The sequence below is a fragment of the Tigriopus californicus genome, chromosome 10 (assembly GCF_007210705.1).
Source record: "Tigriopus californicus strain San Diego chromosome 10, Tcal_SD_v2.1, whole genome shotgun sequence".
Lineage (NCBI taxonomy): Eukaryota > Metazoa > Arthropoda > Copepoda > Harpacticoida > Harpacticidae > Tigriopus > Tigriopus californicus.
In genome coordinates, this window is record NC_081449.1 from 4172559 (window position 1) to 4187350 (window position 14792).

General features: G+C 41.8%; 2 long non-coding RNA genes across 2 annotated transcripts; both read right to left on the reverse strand.

Annotated features, from left to right (window-relative positions):
• Positions 1 to 3154: 3154 nt before the first annotated feature.
• LOC131888111 (uncharacterized) lies at positions 3155 to 5658 on the reverse strand. The gene is made up of 3 exons (XR_009374076.1): positions 5506 to 5658; positions 5361 to 5438; positions 3155 to 5272 (listed from the first exon to the last, which is right to left on the reverse strand). It is a non-coding gene; the product is annotated as an uncharacterized LOC131888111 (long non-coding RNA).
• Positions 5659 to 10145: 4487 nt separating this feature from the next.
• LOC131888110 (uncharacterized) lies at positions 10146 to 10862 on the reverse strand. The gene is made up of 2 exons (XR_009374075.1): positions 10755 to 10862; positions 10146 to 10668 (listed from the first exon to the last, which is right to left on the reverse strand). It is a non-coding gene; the product is annotated as an uncharacterized LOC131888110 (long non-coding RNA).
• Positions 10863 to 14792: the final 3930 nt, after the last annotated feature.

A 14792-nucleotide genomic window follows, 5' to 3' on the forward strand; every position in this document is an offset into this window, starting at 1 on the left:
TCGGACACGATGCCATGAGAGTGAGATTTTCTTGTGACTATGACTTGACCGAGACGAACTGGGACGAGTTCAGCTCCAGTCCCAAATTTCGCAAATTTCGTCCCAGATCTCTGTGCTTTTGGTCGGCGTTGAGATCCCTCAATGAGTTGGGCTTGCCTCGGGACATCCTCATTAAAGGTAAGAGGACATTTCCTTCGTCAATTTGGATCAATCGGGGATATGAATAGACCTGCGTTGAGGACAAACTCGGAGGGAGCAAAGGCATTTCATTGTCCAACTTGTTGCACGTAGGTATGAAGTGCCGGGGGCAGGTTCGGTTTTGAACCAATGAAGAATGTATTAGTGGTAATCAAACCCTAAACATTTTGGTTCCTGGAGGTGTGATTAGTTTTAGAATATCCTTGAACGGAAATAAACGCTGCTTGAGGAAAGGTTTTTGGGAAGAAAGTCTGGCAATGGCTCAACATGTTTGCCGAAAAGGAGCTATTTGTCTCCCGTTTACCATTGATTTTAATGAAGAAATGCCAAAAATGCAAATAAAAGTAGCTTTTTTTTACCATTGCTCCTTTTGTGGTTGATGACAATATTTAGAACATAGATTATTGCTTCCATTTACTTTAAATGCATTTTAGAGGTTTGCTTAAACATATCAGAAATAATAAGTTATTTTTGTTCTGAAATGTAACAATTTAACCAACGAAACGAATTAAAAACGTTAACAATGAATAAGAAAGTGAATTTGCAGCCTCTTTTGTATCCAAAAATATGATAAATATATAATTAATTGGTTATCGAATTTAAAAATGATTCAAATCTTTAAAGTGGGAGAAAGTGAGAACAAGTTGCTTAACCCTATGAATGATTGTCGATTAAAAAGAATTAGTCGCTTAGGATCATATAAACTACCCTTCACCATTTCGTATTCTTGATCAAGATTACATCTGTGCATCTTGTAGTTCGAATTTTTTTCCGGGATGTACATTGTGAGTTGAAACAGCTAGAATAAAACTGGGGTAAAAATTTAGTCCGTGACTGCCAATTCCTGTATCAGTACATCTCATTTCAAATACATTTACAGGGTGTTCGACCAAAACTGTGCTCCATATGAATGAATTTTGCCACTAATTGTGTTCAATACATCATATCAAATACGTTTACCCCTTTCCTTGCAGAATAAGCCATTTTGGCACAAGTTCAATTTGCTTGAAATTGTAATTTGCAATTATAATCATAATATTATTGCGATTCATGTCAATATCCGCTTCTTTGCTATGGTGCCCAAATCTTTTCACTAGGCCTCATAAAGCGATTGTGCCATTTCATTGGGGCATTCAAATCAATTTTTTTTTGTTAATTATGGTTACAATTTATAATTACTAACTTGAGACTGACAATTTCCACTTTACCTACAAGAAAACGGAAAAATCTGTATTGATACTAGATATCGGACAGGTAAATGTTCAATTAGTGATCCAGGTAACAAAATGTCTAAATACAGTTATGGAGACAATCAGTGTTGTGAAGGATGGGCACCTTGAATAATAAAGCTGTGTCTCCGAACATTTCGCAAAGATTATAAAAACGTATTTGTTTTCAATACCAACCGTTAGAACGATAGACACTGTAACAGATTTATAAATAAGAAAAAACACAAAAACGGTCATTCTTTCTCAAACACCCTGTACGACTTTACGTTTCGGTCTTTCACATCCCGTGTCATATCGTGAGCGGATTCTGAAGCGGGAGAAAAACGTGTGGTCATTTCACATCCCAAAACATCGCTCATTTCGGGCTTTTCGTTATGAGACTTGTTCACCAAGGGTCAAGGGCTGAGAGATTCGAGGAGGAAAAAAAGTGGCGACTAGCGAGGATCGCCCTTAAAAACATGGACGCTGCCAAGTTTACGGAGCCTCACTTTGATTCGATTCTTACTCGAATGAACAAGAGAAGGTCAACAATCCGGCATTATCTCGCTCTGACGGCGTGTGTCCATGGCAATTGGGTGGTATTCAAAAGCAAGGGGTTTAGACACGTTGACCAATTACAAGAGTGTAATGGCCAGATGGGATGTAGGTATTCAAAACCTCAAAAATGGGATTCGTGCCAATTGCAACAAAGATAGTCAAGAAGGTTTGGACATTGGCAGCCGACTTCAAATGCCTGCTGAAATTTATGGTACTTTGATTGGGGGAAGGTAGGTCAAGCCAAGATTCCGACCTATCGGCATTTGAGACTTATACGTACATTCTCTCTCTTCAAACTCCCGTGGAGTATGGTAACTTTTGGGGAATGGGAAGGCAATGTAATTTATTCCATTATCAGAAACGATCACGGTGCTAATTGGAAGCGGGAGAAAATGCGATGCCCAACGACATCGACAATAAATGCAAACCTCCCGTACGCTTTTCGTCCTTTGAACTGTTGACCTTTATTCCATTGGCAGATCCTCCAGCATGCTTTGCTCTTGACACACTCTTGGCTGGATAGAACAAGAGCTAGAGGTGATTGGTTCGACAGATGATATTGGGTGATACTTGAAGAAGAGCCTGTTCACCAATCTGTCCATCAACCCTAACCTTGAGTTGCTCATTTCACGGGTTAAGACTTCAATCAAGCTCAGCCAATCAAATATGCAAGTTGGTTTTCATTCGCCCTCGTCTTGGGGCAACTCCGATAACTAAGCATTCTAAGGTGAGCCTGGGTGCCCAAAGGGATTTATTGACCAACTGAGAGCCTTTGATTAAGATTACACGCCGACTTGGCTTCAAAAATGCCCGAGACATCAACGAGGGTTTGATTCCTCTCGGAAGTACGACCGGGTATTCGGGAGACTACAATTGAGATGATTAAACCCATCTGAGGCAGAATCGGTAGCCAGCTCATAATGGTTAGTGCGATACGCATCCGCAATTTTAAAGAGACCTCTCGGGTTCCAATCAGACACGATTGACGCTTAAATCTCGGAACTTTAATTTATTTCCGTCGTAAACATCTCTTTGCTCGAATACCTCTACCTCCCCTACGAACTTTCAAGGAGAGAATTCAATGCAAGTTCTCGCGTTTCGATCAATCTCCAATCTCGGTAATTTGAAGCTATCCATGTGATCTGAAGTACATTGAAACTCGACTCGCGCATTGTACGCGTAGAATCGGAATCAGTTCTTAGGGTCACGGTTATTCATTGCTTAACCAGTCTGATATTTTTCAGATTGGGGGGCATTTATTTTCACTCTCCTTCAAAAGTACTGAACGTAAGAACAATGAGGAGTATTCCAACCATTTGGTGTGTATCGTTAAGTGTTGGAAGGTGGGATGGGATTTCAAGGTGATGCTCCGTCAAGCTCACATGCCCAAATTCAGAGACAAAGCCACACTACCAAGTATAATTGCTCTGTGATTGAGAGAAATCAAGTGCCAATAAGGCTCCAACCACTCAATCCCATCATCATTATTCTCATCTCTTAACCTTGAGCACGAAGCCTGGCTGAGGTGGCTTCAGGGCAACTTCTATTTCTAATATGGATCCGAAAACACACCACATTCATACCAACAGCATTATCCGGCGCTTACTTGGAATTTATCGCAGCGATGAACGTCCTCTAAAATGGAAGAAAACTGTCCGAGCGTGGGTTTTTTGTGACAGACACATCCTTTAATTATTCCATCAACCCGCTGAAATTAGGTAGTACAACTCGTCGACCCCGTGAAGATTAGCAGCTTGAGCAAACACGTAGGTCCTTGGCAGGACCGGCATTTCATGAACCCTCTTTAAAAGTCATCTATTCGGCGTTGTGGGTTAACCAGTAACCAGGTGGTCGGGCTTTGAGCTCAAACCTCAACATTGTCTTGTCACAACACTAGTCAGCCAACATGTCCACGGCATTGTCTTTGACTGGATCGTGATGGGCTCGCGGGCAGTTGTTTCTTGTTATGCATGACATCAATCCGGGTTTGAGACTTGCAAGATTTCCTTCCGTCTTTCGGCTAGTTTGGCTGTCCATTGCTCATATATTACCTTATCCAGTCATCTAACTTCGTCTTCGTCGCCGTCGACATCAATGTGGTTCTTTCCATTCTTGATGTCAAGGCCACGTTTTATTTTGCGCATTGACGAGTCTTTTCGGGATTTCGGAGACGAATCCACAAAATGGCCACATTCATGGCACTAACTAATGCGAACTTTGGGTCATTCCAGGAAATCATGTCGAAGAAATAAAACAAAGCAAATTCAAGAAAAATGTACTACGGCAACACTGATTTTCAGCATTTTGAGGAGGGAGTAAAAAGACAAACATTATAGCCAACCTGGACTGGCAATCACTCTGAATCCAATTGAATTTTTAACTATCGAGTGACGTGTTCTACAAAACGCAAAAGTATGTCATTTTTTGTGCAGTTATGTCACTACTTTACTGGTTCAATATCAGAATACCGTTTGCTTCAACAAGCCGGGAAACTGAATGAAATGACAAATTCAGTCTATGCCCGGTACAGGTTGGCTGTAATGTTTGTCTTCCTCAAAATGCTTAGTATTCCCCTATTGAACTTGAATGTTTTTATTGTAGAAGCGTTGCCAAAGTTAGAAGTTGTTCAACTCCAATTTTTTGACGGAAGGTTGAGTAACGGTGAATTTCGTCCCATCGACTATTAGATATTTAAAATGACTTTGGGGACCAAATGTGCTCAGCTATGGCTTTGGTCCGTGCCCAATGAGAGGCACCTTCACAGTCTTTTTAAATCTTGTCGCTGTCACAAATGTCGACTGAGGTTATTATTACCTTTATCCGTAAGAGAAACTGCGAGCCTTTGAATGAACCAAGCGAGTAATTGACCATTAATGCCTGAAAAGAAGACAGACTTGCCACCCGGCAATCCGGCCAACCACCCAACCACCCTTCCTCTTCTGAGCATTGAGCCTACCCACGTTATCTTGACAAATCGTTATCGGGGCTCATTTCACCAATCTAAGTGCTGTTCAAATCGGTTTCAGAGACCCCCTGATTTCAATGGTCAAGGCGGAAATCGTTTCAGATCGTTTAGCGCCAAGCTCAAGACACAATGGTCAACATTGAGCCTTGGCTAAAAGTAAATAATTGGCTCTCATTTCAAAGGAACCTCAGACCAATGAGGGAGGGAAAAACCGAGGCATTTTTTCATCGCTTTCATCACCGTTTCAAAAATGCTCGTCTCTTGGAAATGAAGTGCATAATGCTGACCTTGGTCATTCAGCTCCTCCTCTGGTTTTTAGGCATTTCTTGTTAAAAATGGCCTGCTAAACATGGGGGAAGGGAGGCTTCGAATCTGTGAATTGCTCACATTATTATCTCGCTATCATGTCAATCTATGTGAGATGAACCTACCTCCTCCTCCTTCTCCTCCTCCTCCTCGCTTCCTTCGTCCAAGTAGATTATGCGTACTGTTCCTTCGTCGTCTTCACCCTGCTTCGTTGGATGGAATAATGCGAACGAACAAAAATGCAAGCGAAACGAAAGAAGAATGGCTCACCTTGAAAAATTGAATCAAAACACCGAATAAAACTGCTGTGAGCGGTCGGTAGAGATCCGCCCACGTGCAAGTTTGGCAATCCGTTTGTTTTTCAGAATTGAGGTCTATCTATGGACGAATCAGCAGTCTGATGGGAAAAGGGTGACGAGAATTGGCCGGGCAGATGTTGTGGAGGATTTGGGGCGGAGATCGGTTTTCTGTTATGAAGACATGATGGGGCTTGAAAGTTGAATTGAAGCAAGCGGAGGAGGTGGTGAGGGCAAATAGCTGCATCGATTTGGAATTAACCCTTATCCATCTTGGCGTTTTGCGGTGTGTGGTGAAATATCGAGCAGATTGCCCAAAGTTGTTCGTTATTTTCTGATTTCACCCAAACCTGGATGTCTTCATCCCGTTTATTTGAGAATTGAATAAACCCCAAGGGATGCTTAGTGATTTTTCCTCGTATTTCACACGATATCCACCACTAATTATTGCATTCACGGCTTACTTCAGTGTTTGTGCGGTAGTGAAAACACGCCATGAAAATGATACTGCCTCTGTGTATGAACGGCCAGATTAGGATGAGTTCAAGGTCAGTCTCGCGAAGGTCCTTTTGCATGCCCATCTTTTTCTCCAGAGAAAGAGAGATAATTCAGGAAATCGCCCTGTCGCCATTGATGACGTCCTCTCGCAAGGCAAAAATAACCATTAAGGAGATCCTGGTTTTCAAGTGGTAAGACCATTAGTGTCTAATGCATCTCAGTGCAATTTGATTGCGACTTGGGTTGAATCTCAATGAGGAGGTGGCTAACGTATGGCCATAATAAAAGTTCGGATAATACCATGTCAAAAGTAGCACATGTGTTAGAAGGCATTCCAGATTATGTATTCAATGACAGGTGCCAGTTTTGAAAAGTTTGAAGTGTAACAAAATGGGCCTGAACTTCAATTTCCAAGTGGTTGGACTAAACAGAAACAATATACTCAAAGATGTCCTCTATTACCAAATCCAAGCATTGACTAATCAATACCTAATATCGATTTGATATCTTGCCAGCTTTGGAATTCAGTTTTCTCAGCCGAAAATCATATTGCGCAAGTCTGGAACATCTGTAGAAATCACCGAACAAGAGCGCATAAGGAGCGTCATTTCCATGAGATTAGTTAGTGCGTAATGATTGAGTCTTTTCCAACTTTGTTCTCGAGCACAAATCGAATCCTCCCACGGCTCCTCGCAGATTCCCGTTCATTATCCGACTTCAATGCCAAAACACGTGCTCATCCAAAAGGCCCTCGGATTTTCCCCGACCACTGGGCGCGCAATTTTCGAAAATCCACAATTTCGCAGAGGGCGCGCCCATCGAAAATTTTGCAAACTCATGCACTCGTACCCTGTACGTACCTTATACATAGATGTAAGCCTCCAAATCTTGCCATGAGTCAGGTCTGTTTTGGCTGATTTGTATATCGAGACATGCTCCAACATATCAAGTTTCCCTTCCCACTTACACCTTTCGGGTTAGTGGGGCTCCAGTTGAGAGCAAGATGATCCCTAATTGTGTTTCTCGCTTGATCTCGCTGCCCCTCAACTCTAACGGAGTCTGAAACAGACGGGGCAGACGACGATCAGAACCACGATGAAGAAGCGAATTCCAGGCCAATAGACCTGAAGAGAACGGGGAGGCGCGTCTTCTTCTTCGTCTTCTTCGTCTCGATATCCCCCCTGTGAAGGAAGATTTCGCCTGAGAACCTACTACTGAATCAACGCTGGAGCAACCACTTCAATTGGCAGGGTGGTTGTCAGTCCGAAAATGGCCGTCAGGGTGTAGAGCTTCGATGTTTGCCAAAGATATCTTCATAAGTTGTCAATGACCATTGTGCATGCCAAGGGCATATTCATTATTAATACCCGTACCTCACCTGGCCATACCCAGTGGTTCACAAATCATTTCCGTCTTCACCTTTTGAGCTTGGTGACTGGACCCTTCAGTTATACTGTGATAACTCGTCAACCATGTCTGAGTGAGTGATGCTAGTGAGGAGTCAGTGAAATCCCTAAACCATGTTTGAAAACGGGTTCCGGAGTTCCAGTCCCAATAACCGGAGGACTTTGGGAGGGATCTCAGTGTTCAGTCCCCCGGCCAATGGGGGTGGTTATTTTGGGAAAATTGAAACCAATCCATTTGACGATGAGCAGAGTTGGGGAAGGTGGATATCATCTTCATTTGCCACCACTACCCTGCCCTCCATGCGAACACTGCCCCTGCCGAAATTGGGTCTCAGACCATCGTGGTTCAGAGCAGGTAAGGAAGAGGAAATATCGCTATAATGAATTAAAAGTCAGTTATCAAAGTCGGAGCTGGGAACTGATAAGAAAAAGCACTTGGGTTGATCCCTTGTCGGGAGTTTCCGATTCCGTAAGATCCTGTCAAGAGAGATGTCATCTTTGATTTGGGTACAAAGCCCGTGGTCTGGATTGTGGGGAAATGGACTTGAACGTCTCTATTCTTCCAACAATCTTGATAACCGAAGGACTGCAGTGCAACAGATCTTTTCGTGGACATTCCGGAGTGGCCACAAATGTGGCATAAAGCTGGCATGTGCACCACATGAGATACCTCGATCTTGGAAGTCATCAAGGTTGCACTGCAATTCGGTAAGACCCACATGCGGAGAAATACAGCATCAAAAAAAACCTTCCCAGTCAGCCAAGGATGCAATTTTTAATTGATGCGACCACCAACAAATCAAGTGGTCAAATTAAAAGTCGACTTTCCCTGGGACCGAATTCCTTCGAATCAGATTTACGAGCGAATTCACTCGGACTTAAGTGGATCTCCATAAAACGCCGGATTTACTTTGTGGTTAGAGCCTGCTTTGGCCTTGAGGGTGAATTGGTGGAGTCCTTTAAATAGCGTCTCTGACATCCATATCGATTTGATCACAAAAGCACACACACGAGAGGCTGACTGTCATTCAGAGTATGGCCTTATTTCATGGGCGAGCCCTAATTTCCACGAAATTTGTCTGCTGAGGGAGCGTGTGAATGCGAGACAAACCTTGTGGTAGCTGGGCCTTATTAGAAACGAATCCCAACAATTAATACTTCCTTGATTGTGTCACCTTCATGACCTTTGCAACACCTGTGCCAGAGAAACATGCCATCACATTCAGACTACCGTTGAAATCTCCAATCTCCCTCAAGTAGGAATGTAGGTTTCATTTCTTCATGCCGTGCTCAATTTCAAGAAGGAGGGGCAAGACGTACTCAATACGGCTACACCTTCTAGCTTCAATCTGTTCCTGTTTCATGAGCTCTCATTGTCAAAATAATGACGTGCCTAAATTCCATAGTTTTTAGTGGTATTCAATGCATTTTGATGTTGTGCATCAGGATTGGACTCTTTTTTAAAGAACACAGGCATCAAACATTAGGACGTAGTAAATAATTACTATACATAGAATTGCACTTGGGAATCGCCGTAGATTCCATCCACCCGTTAGAATACATTCCCTAATTGCTAATCGAGATTATTGATCATCCCAGAAACAGCTCAAACCATACCAGTATATCAATCAAAACCCATGAATAAAAGTTAAGCACTATACATCTCCATTCTCATGTTCTCACCTTCTTTGCTAAAAAAGGAATAGGTTTCAAACCGCAGTTTGTTTTGGCCACCCTGCCCGATCTTTTTTCATCTCCAACTTCTTTAACAACTTCCGACTTGGCCTCTGATTGACTCACAAGCGCAAAAGACATTCGGATTTCTCTCCACGTCGGTTTCAAAGGACAGTCCTCAAAGGAGTCGTCAAATCTTCCAATAGATTGACTCAGCATCAGCCTCAAGTTGAATGAGTGGATGAAGGAGTGGTGAGTGTGTGACTTTAGGTGATGGTTGTAAAACCATTGAGAAGTCATCATCGCCTTTCGCAGATTCCAAAGGGCCCTGAACATGTGTGCTTTATTATGTGTGCGCATAATGAGGCGACAATTTCTTTTGTGATTTGCATGACTAACCGATATGATAACAAAGAAATCACTAAATATCCGTGGCTGAAGCCAAAATCCCCGTTCAAATACAATAAAAAAGCCTCGTAAAGTGATGCAACCGGCCAATATGACATGAACAGTGAGAATGGATATCCAGTTAGCATTGTTCCAATTTGTGGCGCTTTTTCATCTATATGACATTTCTAGGTTGATTGCCATTTGTCTCTGGATGATTTGGGTTTCCTTCAATCCGGACTGGGAAAAAATTTGGTCAATTGCAGATTTCCCCTACTACTTTTTGCTTCCTTTCTTCCCAAAAGGCCCGATATCTGAATTGTAAATAAAAGTGTCTGATCGTTCTCTTGATGCCGATGGTTCGTGACGATTTTTGGTTTCAAATTCAATTACTTGATCATAAACTCTTGGCCGAGAACACGTGAAGAATTTCTATAACCAATTTGTCTTCAGTAGTCATTCTACTCGGGCAACAATTGTGTGGTAAAATTCCGTTTGTTTCCTGATCAACCATCTGGTTAGTTGTTTGGTTGGCTGGCTCGGCGAAATACAACAGTACTTGCACGAGTGTTTAACCGAGATGCGGCGACTGATTCGCCTCCAAACATGTGAGAAAATACTTACTCGTACAATAAAAAATCTGCAAATATTGATGCAGACTCTGACGTATTTATTTCAGATTTTTTTGCCTTTCCAATAACCAAATCAACCAAAAGCCAGAAGAAAGTCAGTGAGTGATATCTGTCCGTGATACTTCAAAGGAAAATTTTAGTCTGATGGCAGAAATTATTAGATGGTCCAGTTATCATCTCAGGTCTTGACTGGTGTAAGCGTCTAATGGTTTTTCGAAACAGTTATCCCGCCAGAAGTAATTAGCTTCCTTGTCTTCTTCGTCTTCTCTCAGGTTGGATTGCGAGTGAGTTGGTCGAGATCACAACGTAAAAGCGACCCCCATCTCGAGAAACTATTTTCCCAGGCCTTCGTCAAACCTGGATTTTTCATGATTTCATCTATTGGCTGGTTTGTTGTGTTCAATTGATCATTACCACGCCACTCATTAGTTAGAGACAAGTTCATGCCACATGATTTGACACGATTTGACGACACAACTTGTGCGAGAACCTCTTGCTTGGTTTCCAAATCCAGAATTGGGCTCAAGTGCTTGAACGGATCTGAATTTGGTGTGCAATGATGATGAGCTCTTATATCAACGAATGGAATGAGAAAGATAAGTCGTGGGTGAAATAATTATGCATACCTCGATCCATCAAGAAGGCACTGGGAATGACGTTTTGAAGACGAAAGACATTGTTGCACTTTTCCGCGTCGAACCCTGAATTGTATTCATAAACGCAATGGAAACTTCGATTCGAAAACGCCACTTGACTTCGAAAACATTTAATACTTCGGAGAAAAGAAAAGGAGAAATCCTTTATGTGGAATATACATAAATGCGAGACAACACAGTAGGCGTTCTTTCGTGAAGTGGCAAACACTTCATGGATGGGTAAAAGCAGGTTTGAATCGGTAGAAAAATGGCCAGGTAGAGCTTTTAGGATCCAATGAAAGCCATCAGAGCTCCCATAATTTTGATGAAAATCAAATGATCTTAATCGCGGGTGTTTAGGAATTTTTGGCAGAGAACGTGAGCAAAACAAAAAAAAGTGGGAAGACGAATTAAGGAGAAATTGGAAAAAGTTCTTTCTTTCACAGCTAATCTTGAGAAACTGACAAAGGCCAATGACCAAATTCTCTCAAACCTATTGTATAAATGATTTTGCCTGTTTTGTGGTCAGCAAAATCGATCAAGAATTGAACTGAATTGAATCAACTTTGGTCAACTTGAACTCGATGTTCTTTGCTGTGCCTTGTTCAAAGACTTGTTGAGCACTTCTCGAGCACAAATGAATCCTTTCAAGTCACAAAATAGAAATTGCCGTTTCACACTTGAATAACTACGGTATGTGGTAAACACAAAAAGTAATCACCCTTTTTTGCTTTGTTTCTCTCTTTAATGACGAATGTTTTAAACGTCAAACATATGTTTATTGTTTATTGCATGTCCACTCAAGCATATGGGTATGATTGTTATCAAAACGACACAAATAGAAAGCCACGGACATTTTTGGCCAGTTAAAAGATGCCTCAAACGTTGTAAGATATCTTAGTATTTGCGCTTGACTGATCTGAACTATGAAAAAAATGACCTGTTTTATCGGGCAGCTCATTCAGGGTGGCCAATGATAACCATGGCAATCGATTGTTAATTTGAATTAAAGTTACAATTCGTAAATACATTGCCATTCAATCTTCCTTTTTGCACTTGTTTTAACATTTGCGAACGTCCAACTGAGAAGAAATATTGTTGTAAAATGAAAGGCTATCGGAGAAAATGGACACAAAAGAGGCCGCTGTCAGTGTCTATCTAGCCAATTGCGAATACCTTCAGAATAAGCCAAGGTTTAATTGCCATTCGTTCGTCGAAGATCGGAAGGACAAAAATCGAGTGAGATCAAATTTCGGGGTCAACAAAGAGATGTAAAGATTGGCCTTAACTCTGAAGTGATTCGTCAATCTCGCTCATTTGTTGTGATGACGATTTGTTGTGATGACCACAAAAGGCTCTTATAAAATGTGAAAAGTACTTAGTCCTTTTGAATTTGAATTCCCAAGTGAATTTGATTCGACTTCTGTGACCAAACTGATAGATATAATAAAATTGCAATAAGGATTTTCATCTCATTTTGCTATCTCTGCTAAACAACCTCTGTTCCAATAAATCAACTGTTTTACACCAAGTTTTAAGAATGCAAACCGCAACGTTAAACTAGTCTAAATTAATTGTTTATCAGCTATTGCTCCACATATATCTAGTACTGGTAACCCTATGAGTGCCCATTTATGGTTTATATCCCCAGGGGCGAGTCTGCAAAAATGGGATCCTCGTGAATCTGTTAATTTTCTTCCATTTTGGCGCAAAGAAACAATTCCCCACTTAAGGCCTTATAAAAGGGCTGTAACACTAACATATGTATTTCTTGGTGCCAGAGTCTTTCTTGATATCAATTCAATTTGGCCACTAAATGAAGGCTCGAAAAATACACTTTTCCAACCACTATCTTTGATTGTCTTATATTTCGAAGCTTCGTACTCAAGAAAGAAGCCAATAAAAACTGTCGGCAAAGTCCTTTTCCATCCATCATGCTAATTGTTCAAAGCCAAGGCAAAGTCTCGACAATGCTGCTTCAAAACTAGCGAAGAAATCATGGGCAATTCAATCGATCAGTGAAGTCAAACGGCCCAAAGAAATCCTTCAACAGCAGAAAAAGAGACGCAGGATTTCTTTCATTGAATTGGCCACGCTTGTTAGGCGATTGAAAAGCTCGCTCTAAACTAAGGGGATTTTCTTCACTTTCTTGCCATTGTTTTTAGGAACCTCGAAGAGATGCCATATGTCAGTCAAGGCGAAACCAACCAAAAGGCATAATTTCGCACTGGCGAAATTTTCTCCACGGTTCCGAGGCCCCTGAGATTCAGATTTTTGTTGCATGGTTTGACAGGATCGCAAGTGTGAAAATACAAGACAAGTGTTTAATTACTGTTCCCACCCTATCTTCTGTTGTGTGCAACGGCAATCGAGCGTGGTAATGGATAGGAATCCAGAGAGCCATACAATGTCAACTCAAGCCAAAGATATGATGTGGTCTAATAGTGTAAGACTCTCAAGAAGCCATCCGACTAAAAATACGGCGTCGGAAGACCCATCGGCAAAGTTGACGGGTCCGGAATGGCACCTTCGGCAGAGTTTTTTCACACACTTTTATGTTTTTCTGCCAAGTCCGGATTGCCCGAAGAGGTGTTGAACTCTAATGATGAATCTACTCAGGATGTGCTTAGTGAGTGATGATGACCCAGGGAATCGGAAAGAATCAATACCGTCAGGCACTACCGTGTTAGAATGCAATAAGTAATGTACAATCCTCAAAACTTGTACGCCATGGCGAATGACAGAAGTACAAGAGTTCAGCACACTCGCCAACAAGACGACGTTAATGGCCGCTGTGACGTACTCTCAGTTTCCCATCAAATCGAACCGCCCACTGATCATGTGGCCAAGTTTGACAACTTGACTGCTCATAAAAGTAGCGCCTGGAGAGATCCGACTTTCCTGTGCATGTGCCGTTCTCAAGCACATTATTGCCATTTTCTCGCTAAACTTGGTGGCACTTGGGGACGGCTTGGAGCCAAGAAGCTACGAGAGCAAACAACATTTGTCCCCCCAGGAGGCAAAACTGTTCTTTGAGACGTGATCATTGCGTTTACTTTATCTCTTCATCCTCGGTTTTGCCGTTTAATGGCATGGTTGGACGGACTTGTTTAGTGTGACGGGAACTAACAACTCAAGTTTGAAAAACGCGCCTTTTTTAACATGGGATTTGAGGGAATTTGAGGGCGAAAACAAAACCTAAATGCGACTTTCTTGGAATGTTTTCGAGAGAGAGGAATGTAGTGGACGATGTAGTTACGAGCACTGATGATGCATTGAAGTGCTTCTTTTGTTCTTCATTCCGTTACAATTCCGAGATCACGACTCTTTTTGGTTTTAACGAGGCGCTGCCATCTGACAGCAAAGTCGACAGGCAAGAAGTAGGTCCCCATTGGACTTGAATAAATTGGAGCTTGTCCGTGGTACAAACAGGGTGTTATCGGGACAAATCTGGGATAATTATGCACTCTAATGCTTGATTGCTCTCTCTCATTCACTCACTCACTCACTCGCGCTCTATCTTTGTGGTAAGAGGGATGCTCAGTGTGAATGAATCTGTAGTGGGCATCAAGAGATGGAATGCCATAGATTAAGTATCCATGCCATTTTTAGACACGACGACTCGAAACCATTTGGTGGCCAACTAACTACTTGAATGAAGTGCGTCGATGATTCGTACAAATGGTCGCTACGTTAAATGCTACACGACGGATCATCAGGAGTACACGTAATCTAAGGCGGTTTGTCAAGAGCTTTGAGAGCTTCAATTTGAGCAGTTGTGCAAATATAGCAAAACGTATTTTTAGGAAAGTCTTATGATATGAAAACTGATATTGCATTGGATTGAATTGAGATTTGAAGACGGATCCGTCGAATTGTTTCAATGGCCAGATTAGTTAGAATTCAATCTCGTGAACTAGGGACCATGTAGACGATGCGTTGAGTCATTCTGCAATTCTAATACTATCAATATCTATTGATGGGATGATAATTAAGTTGTTAGGTAAAATATTCTTCTCCATCGTCTTG